This window comes from Phocoena phocoena, chromosome 13, assembly GCF_963924675.1.
Source record: "Phocoena phocoena chromosome 13, mPhoPho1.1, whole genome shotgun sequence".
Lineage (NCBI taxonomy): Eukaryota > Metazoa > Chordata > Mammalia > Artiodactyla > Phocoenidae > Phocoena > Phocoena phocoena.
Genome location: NC_089231.1, coordinates 66927617 through 66937159, shown reverse-complemented (window position 1 = coordinate 66937159; position 9543 = coordinate 66927617).

The window sequence follows — 9543 nt, the reverse complement described above, 5'->3', positions numbered from 1 at the left end:
GGATTTCAGGGAAGGAAGGCTCTTAGTCATGCTCGCAGCAGTCAGGCCTGCTCTCGTCCCCGGCGCCTGCCTCATACCAGCCTGTTCTTGCAAAGCTCCTGTCCACACCTCCAACAGCTGCCAACATATTTCCTGCGGCCTGAACATTTTTGCGTGTGTCAAGTTGGAAGGAAAACAAGCAGCGTTCAGGGCACTTGCGCGTTCCCAGCCTTACACGTAGCGCCTTGTGTATAATCTCCTCCTCAGCCTTTTGGCTCCTGGCCTGCTCGGCTTCATGCAGCTCCGTCTGGTGTGAGTCAGAGCTGATTTTCAAATCAGTAGATGCTGGCTTCACAGATGGCATGTAAGGTATCTCCTCCAGGGAAGAACAGCCTGAGTGCGGCTGGTGGAAGGGATAGAGCACTGGACTAGGAGTGCTGGATAGGCCTGAATTCAGTGTCCAGATGGGCCTCTTCTGAGTTGTGTGACCTTGGGGGAGTCACTTATCCGCTCTAAGTTTCTGTTTCCTCATACGAGAGAAGGGGGTAACTGGGGGCGTTAGAAAAGCAGAAACTGGATCCTTCTGCCTTTCTCTTCTCTTCCCTTGGTCCTGGTACACAATAGACCAGTGAATGCTTTCCACCTGGAATAAGACTTCTCAAGACATTCATACTCCACTGAGCACTAGAAAAGTGGCACAAAAGCCACGGAGCACCGTTCTCAAAGTGGGGTTCCCCCCACCTGCATCAGAATCATTACAATGCTGGTTGAATACAGATTCCTGGGCCCCAGCACCTCTCGGCATAGGACCCAGGAGTCAGCAATTTGACAACTTGCATAGAAAGAATCACTTGCATAGGGTGCAGAAAACAATTTCCGCCATTTCTTTTCTACACATTATAGGTTCTTATTAATCCTTCGAGTGAGCTCCGAAGTCACCTCCACCAAGAAGCTTTCCTAGACTCACCCCAGTTAAAATTAATTGCCTCATCCTCTGTGGGCTCACAAGTAAACTACCTTATTCACATTTGTGTCCCCAGCACCAGCCCAGGAGCACATAGCAGATGCTCATATTTAAAAATAAAATCTAACATCCCTCCCTGGCCTGAGAGGCTCTCAGTGCTCTGATCTTCCCCATTTCTACCTGCCTTCCGCACCCCACTCAGCTCACCTCTCCCTCCTCTGCCCCTCAACCTCGATGCTCCTGCCACACTGGCCTGCGTTCTGTTCCGTAAGCCAAGTTGCATCCATCCTCTCATCCTTTGCTCTTGCTGTTCCTCTGACCGAACCACTATTCCTTCAGATCTCTGCGTGACTGGCTCCTTCTCACTGGACGTCAGGTTCCAGATCAAATATCATCTTCTCAGAGACACTGTCTATGCTCACCCAACCTGAAGAAGTGCCCCAGTAACACCTGTCTCATCACCTCATTTTAGTTTTATCATACATTGATCATTCTATGATAGTTTTTTTTTCTTTTCTTTTCTTTTCCTTGGCCGCGCCACGCGGCTTGTGGAATTTTAGTTCCCCAACCAGGGACTGAACCCAGGCCACGGCAGTGAAAGCACCAAGTCCTAACCACTGGACCGCCTGGGAATTCCCGATAATTTCTTTTTTAAAAAAATATGTTTGGGGACTTCCCCAGCGGTCCAGTGGTTAAGGCTCCGCGCTTCCAATGCAGGGGGCTCGGGTTCAATTCCTGGTCGGGGAACTAAGATCCCACATGCCAACGTCTGGAGACATCTTGGGCTGTCACAACTGGGCAGGTAGGTGCTCCTGGCATCTAGTGAGTAGGTGCCAGGAATGCTGCTAAACATTCGACAATGCACAGGAAAAAACAAAGAATGATGCAGCCCCTAATGTCAGTAGATCATTGGAGAAGAAGCCCTCTCTAACTCATCTCTGATGTCCCAGTGCCTGGACCAGTGCCTGGCAGATCTTACGCAGCTCAAACATTTTTGCAGTGTGAACGAATAAAATGTTTAAATTAAATGTTGGATTTAATTTTAAAGCCTAAAATTTCCCTAGAGAGCCATTAAACCACAGGTTTTCACACTGCTTCTGGAAGCCTCAGGCTACGAGGCAGAGTTTCGGGAATTCTGTATGCAATGAAGAGTTTTCAGCTCAACCCTGAAGATGTAAATTTCCTGGTCTGTTTTATATATTGGGGTCCCAATTGTCTGACAAGTTCTACCACTTTAAAAAATGGGGAAACCACTGCTCCAAACCAGCCCCTTCATTTCACCCAGCTGCAAGCCAGGACCCAGAGAACCTGGGGGCCCCTCAATATTATTCCACAGAGAGCCAGGTCTGAGTCTCCTGAGTTCCCCGGCTGGCCTTGGTCACAGAACTGGTCACAGTGCTGTGATTTGCGAAAGACACAATTTAGGAGCAAGACAATGTGATGTAACAGTTAGGAGCACCAGAGCCGTATCGGGTGGGTTTTCATCCTGCCTCAGCCTGTAGTCAGCTGTGTAGTCTTGGAAAAGCCACTTAACCTCTCTGAGCTTTCATTTCCCCTGAGGATCTGTAAAAATGGAGACATTAATATTACCTACTTTATAGGGTTGTGATGCAGATTAAAAGAGTTAAAATGTGAAAAACATTTAGAACAGTGTCTGGCACAGAGTAACTGCTGTTACTATGCTGTAGAGTAGGTGACCAACTCATCCCAGTTTGCCTGGGACAATCTTGGTTTTAGTACCTGAAAGTCCTGTGTCTCAAGAAACCTCTCGGGACTTCCCTGGCGGTCCAGTGGTTAAGACTCCGCACTTCGACCGCAACGGGGGCAGGTTCGATCCCTGGTCAGGGGAATAAGATCCCACATGCTGCATGGCGCGGCCAAAAAAATAAAAAAGAAATTAAAAAAGAAACCCCTCAGTCTGAGCAAAGCAGAACACTTGGTTCTCCCAATTGTATGTGTATGTTTGATTTTTTAAAAACCATCTGCACTACTGTTCAGTAACTGTATTAATGTTCAGTTTGACTTCATTACTAAGTACTTTTTTACTTAGCATGTTACATATACTGAGCATTAGGGAAGGGTTACTGATGAATTGATTACACAGATGGGATAGCATGGGACATCTTTAGTCTACTTTTTTTTCTAGCGTGTTCCTCTCACTGGATACAGTAGTACATTAGTGGCTTTTTTGGCATTGATTTATGGGAGTGATATTTCTTGAGTAGTATTTTTTTTACATTTTAATATTATTCCCCTTTTCCCCCAAGTTTTATTGAGATATGTTGACATACAGCACTGTATAATTTTACAGCATAATGATTCGACTTTACCTGCTTTCTAATAATGAAGTAAATGAAGCTATTGTTCATCTTCTATCAATTCATGTAACGAGGTCCACAGCACCTCTACTTGGAAAACACTTTTGTAGCAGTTGGTTTGTTACTGGATCTCCTCAAACAAGAGAACTCTGTTTCTTTTTTCAAAAAGTCTATATTCCAACAGTTCACCACTTCAGACTAAATATTCCCCAGTCACACAGAATCTTTGAACTGGAAAGTTTAGGAAATCTTTAGTACAACTGTGCCATTTCCCAGATGGGAAAACTGAATCCAGAGAAGCCCACTCCCTCCCATGAAATCACATGCTAGTAAAGGATGACCCTGGGGCTCGGGTCCAAGATTCCAACTCCTGGGTCAGGGCACTCTCAGAGGTTCTCAAACTGGGTTCCACACACAGAGGCAAGTTTCAGAGAGAAGTGGGAGGCTAGGGCGTAAGAGGGAAGCCATGTCACCATGCAAACTCCACCCCTCCTTCTATCCCAGCAGATCTACTTTAACCATTTGGACATTGAACTTCAGTTTAAGTACCCTCTGCAAAAGAGTTCATGTTGAAAAATTATTTTTTGAAAGCTTCTCTGTTATATCATAAGATTGACATATTTTCTTCCCTGGAAAATATGCTCCCATGGAGACAACTTAACTATTTATTTGACATTTTTTCCCCTTTCTAATAGATTTTCTGTGGTTGGAAAAACAGATGCATGGGTCCTTTAAAAGGCAGCAGTTAAAATGAAAGGCACATTCGCTCGCAGGAATGGGCTGGGTGAGTCAGGATACTGGTAACAACCTACCCAAATGTATAATCTCATGCCCATCACTTAGAAAAATGTCACTTAGGAAAATGCTGCCATTTGGGGCCACTTGACAGTGAGAGCTCAGGAGGGCCCCAAGGTGGACGGTCTCCAGGAAGCAAGAAGGAGGGGGCAAATGGCAGTGAGACCATCTAGAACCCAGAGCCAGGGTGTTGGACACAGGCAGAGGGAGATGCTGGCAAGTTATGCCTCTTCCTACCCCTTCAATATGATTTTAAGCTGAAACAGACAAACCTGGCTTTGGAGCCAGGAAAACATCCTGGATTGACCCCCAAGCGGGAGAAAGACAAGAAATGCCAAAGCAAAGTGTGCGGCCTTTGTCCATGACGACCCTGGGCTCTCCCTTGAGTGGGTCAAGGCTAAAAGGAAGGGTGAGGAGATTTAGTGATTGCCCATAACAGAGAAGTGGAAGTTCAGGCTTGATACTCAACAGGCCTGGGTTTGAATCCCAGCTCAGACACTCACCAGCTGTGCAACCTCGGGAGAGTTGTGTCACCTCTCCGAGCATCCTTTCCTCGTTGGTAAAATGTAACGGTACCTACCTTACAAGGCCAGTAAAGGATGAGAAAAGAGGAGGGCTCTGCTCCTTACAAGGCTCTCGTGCCAGTACCAAGGAAGTAGTTGCAGCTACTGTTTATTAAGTACCTATTAAGTGCCCATCTCTGGATGCCAGAGCCCGAGCTCCTCACCACTGGACTATGTGGCCTCTGTCTACCGGGGATTCTCCCCAATGCTAGAGGAGTTCAGAGTAGGGCTGTCACCATTGTAATTTGGCGCCAAAATAGTCTTGAGTGAGAGAACATCCTGGGAGACTCAGAGTTCATCAGTCTTTGCCATGAATCATTGTGTTTGGCCAGCCCTCCCTATATAGTAGGGGGTCAAAAAATATTTGTTGAATGAGGGACTCATTGATGGAAGAAATTAATGAAATACCAAATGTTGATAAATGTCTCCTTCTGGATGGAGGGAGATAAAAAAACAAAACTCAGGAGGTCATAACATAATGTTGAATGAAATAAGCCAGATACAAGAGAATGTTCTGTGTGATGACATGTGTATAAAGTTCTAGAACAGGCAAGATAAATCTATGGTGACAGGAGCTGGAATAATGGTTCCCTGGGGGCTGGAGGAAACAAAGCTGTTCCCTGTCTCCCCTATATCTGTTCCCCTCTCCCTTGCAGCTAGTGTAGCTACTTGATAAAGTTCTGGCCAATGAGACATAAGTGGAACTGTCAGGTGACAGCTGGGGAAACCTTTAAGGACTGGTTCATACTCTTTGCCCTCTTGCCCCCTCTTCCTCCATGCTCCTTTTTGAATACAGATGTAATGGCTGGATCTCTGGCTGTCCTGTTGTATTATGAGGATTAGAGCCACATACTAAGAGTGGAAGAGCTGAGAACTAGATCCCTAACTACTCCATGGAGCTGTCACACCAGTCCTAGACTGCTCGCCTGCTAACCTCTAGACGTGAGAGAAATGATTCTTGGGTAAGCCACTCTTATTTTGGGGTTTTCTGTCACATGAAGTTTAACCTATTCTCCCTGCCCAACAGCCCTATGAGGTTAGTACTGCTACTGTTGGGTAAATGAGGACATTGAGTTACAGATCACATCCTTGCCCAAGGTCACATGGCTGGAAGAGGGACAGCCAAGCTTTGAGGGTTGTTGAGGGCATTCCTTCTCTGGAGGCTACTGGGCACACATCACAGTACTCCAATGCCCAGTTCCTGGGGTCCCAGGGAGAACAGCCCATGACCACAGGATCAAGAGAGTCATAATCATAAACCCAAAACTTGAGCCCCACCCACTTGATGTCTCTGACACCCCACTGACTATGGGACACGGAGTTACATCCCCATTTTACAGCTGAGAGAACTGAGGCTGGGGGCACTGAATTTACTCTCTCAGCATCATGGAGCTAGGAAATGGCAGAGCTGGAGTTTGCACCAAGGGTCCCTACCAGCAAAAGCCACATTCTTAACCCCTCAGCCACACTGCTGTCTCAGAAGCCATACAGCCCAGTTCCCCATCAGATTTTGAGAGCTCCTTTATAGCCCCTGCCACATGGCTGGCCAGCCTCCATTTGCATACCTCCAGCGACTGAGAGCTCTTTACCTACAGCCCTGCAAAAGAGAAGCTTGGGAGGAAGGGTTCTAGTCCCTATATGAGCCTCTACTTCCTCCTGTCTGGACTTGGCCATCCTGTGACTGCCCTGTCCTGGGGACTTTTCTCCAGAAGCCACCTTTTTCCTCCTTGTCTAGTCCCTCAAGCTCAATGGGTGGGGTGCAGGTGGGCGTGATATCTTCACTGTGGATTCTCTCTCTCTTTCATCATTTCCTGTTCATTTGAAGAGAAGACAACAGTTCAACAAATGTAAACTGTACATACTCTGTGACCCAGCTCTCTCTCTCCCTGCACATGTGCCCAAAGATGGATGTGTGAAACAGCTCAGAGCAACGAGGTTTGTGAGAGTGAAACCTTGGAAACAACCTAAGTGTCCACGGATGAGGGACTGGTTATGACATCAGAGTGTTTCCAGCCAATGGAGGATGCCACAGCAGTTTAAAAGGTCCATCCAAGAGAGTCCATCCAAGAGAAATGAGAACACACGCCCACACAAAGACTTAGGTGTGAACATTTATAGCAATATTATTCCTAATAGCTCCAAACTGAAAACATTCCAAGTGTCCATCAACTGGTAAGCAATTAGCAAAATGTAGTATATCTATAAAATGGAAGAGTAGAAAAAAAAAGATGATACACTCTACAGCATGGATAAACCTCTAAATCGTTATGCTAATAAAAGTAGTCAGAGGCAAAAGACAATGTATTGTTTGATTCCATTTACATGAAATGTCCGGAAAAGGCAAACCTACAGAAAGATCAGTGGGCACCTGTGGCCAGGGGTGAGAGCAGGGGTTGACTCAAAATGAGCATAAGGGCACTTGTTGGGGGACTGGAGATGCTCTAAAACTGGATTGTGATGATGGATGCACAGCTCCATAAATTTACTAAAAATCTTTGAGCTCTACATTCACAACAGGTGAATTTTATAGTATGTAAGTCATACCTCACTCAAACTTTTTTAAGGAAGAGGCTGATATGGAAAAAGGAATAAGACATTAAGTGAAAAAAGAAAGATGTTGAACAAAAAATACAACTCCCATTTATGTAAAAAATAAATTGAATAAAACCCCTCCCATATGAACATGAATGCATGTATAAATAAATGCAGAGAATCATGTCTTGAAAGCTCCACTTCACACTTTTGGCAATCACTATTTCTGAGAAGGAGAGTAGGAATGGGGGCTGGGGAGGGCTACTTTTATTTTTCCATGAAAGTATATTCCTTGGGTAATTTTTTTAATTAAAAAAAATCAAGCAGATAAAAGAAAGAAAAGAAGCAAGGCAGGGAATTTTCTGGTGGTCCAGTCGTTAGGGCTCTGCATTTTCACTGCAGGGGGCATGGGTTCAATCCCTGGTCAGGGAACTAAGATCCTGCATGACACATGGCATGGCCAAAAAACAAAGAAAAGAAAAAGAAAAGCAATGCAAAGGAGAGAAGCTAGAGGCTGCATGCAGTCCATCCTCTAGCACCTCCTTTTACAATTATTGGGGTCATGGGTTTAGGGAATTGGCATTTGTAAGCAGTAAGTTGGATGTGTCTAGACTTAGTAAGGGTTTAAGGAATGATCTAGTCCAGTTCCTTTGCTCTGTAGGTAGAGAAACTGAGGCCCAGGGAGGGTCTGGGACATATCCAATGCCAGAGCTCATTGGGCCTGGGCCCGGGCTGAAGTCCAGGCCTCAGACGAAGCTCCCAGCTCTGCCCCCGCACTGCACTCTGCACAAATTGTTTCATGTCTCCGGGAAGGGGGAGTTTATAAATTTGGCCACATTTTGGAACAACAGAGCCATAAATGGACATGCCCGCGGGAGGCTGGGAGGTACCTGACCTTTGAGGCTTGGAGCGGGGAGGGGAAGGGAGCACAGGGTGGGTAGACCAAGCCACGGCCCAGATTCTCGCATTCAGGGGAAAGTAAAACTGGAGAAAAGAGCTTGTCCAGAGGAGGCTGCAGATAGAGTGAGTAAATGTGGAGGGCCAGACGGACCTGGTTCAAAATGCCCCCTTTGCCACTGTCTGGCTGGGTGACCTTGGGCAAATGCCTTTACCTCTCTGAGCCTCACTAGTCACCAAACCCCGTGAATGATGAGAACATGTGAAAAGGTTGGGAAAATGCGAATGACCAGGCCCCAACTCTGACTTACAGAGAATCAGACACTTCCAGGATGGAGCCCTGGCAACTGTATTTTCTAGAAGCATCCTGTGGGGGGGGGGGGGGTCTGCATTGCTAGAAAACTAGAGTTCAGGAGCCAAGGACATCCAGGCTCTCTAAACAGCCTTCTCAAAATGATTATTTTTATTAGACTCTGTTGCCTAGGGCTGAAAAGCCAGACCACTCAACACGGCATTCAAGGCCTCCAGGGCCACAGAACAGCTTCGTCTCTCACGTCAGCCAGGCACATCCATCTCTTTATTGCTTAAACAAGGTGGAGTGTCCCCCCACCCTGCTGCCCCAGACAAAAATCAGGTCCCTGCCTTCCCTGAACATCCGAAGTGGGAATAAATTAAACTCCACACTTCACGGTTCTCTTCCTTTTCCAAACACATTCACTTTCAACTTCCAAACTTCTGCACTTCCTTTCAGTTGGACAAGCTCCCCCACCCCACCTGGCTTCCCTTTTGATGGAAAGCCCACCTCAAATCCCCTCTTCTGTGAAGCTTTCTTAGGTCTCTGCACACCCCAGACTGAATCACTATTCACTCAGGGCTGTCCCCTCCAAATGAACAAATGAATGAATGAGCGGAATTCCTGATTGATTTGCCTCCCACCCTGGCACACAATTTGTAGCCAATAATGTTGGTTGAAATACAATAAAATCTGGATTCTCTCAGCCAACTCTGATCTGAATGCAACAACCACTGAAAAACATTCAGTCTGTCAATAAACATTTGTTGAGTGCCTACTATGTGCCTGGCACATGTAAAGAAACCAGAGCATTCCAGATGGGGTTCAGTGCTATGAGAGATTACTGTTGAGAGGTGCTATTTCACAGTGTCCAGGAAGGCCCTTGGAGGAGGTGGCATTAGAGGTGACACCTGAAGAATGAGACAGGGCCAGCCTGCAGAGCGCCAGAAGTGCTGAGCTAATTTGAGTTTGAGAAGAGCTCTCTGGATTCTAGGTGGTGAGTGGAGATGGGGTGGGGGACAGTGGCCAGATAACAGCGGTGTGGAGAGGTGGATCGTAGCCACATGAAGACAGATGCCACAGGGGGCCTGCTGCTTGGGTGGGATGGCTGACCTTCCAAGCCTTAGATTCTTTGATTCTGAGTCTTGTTTATGTTTTAAACACACACGCACACTCACATACAGAAATAAAGAAAACAAAACC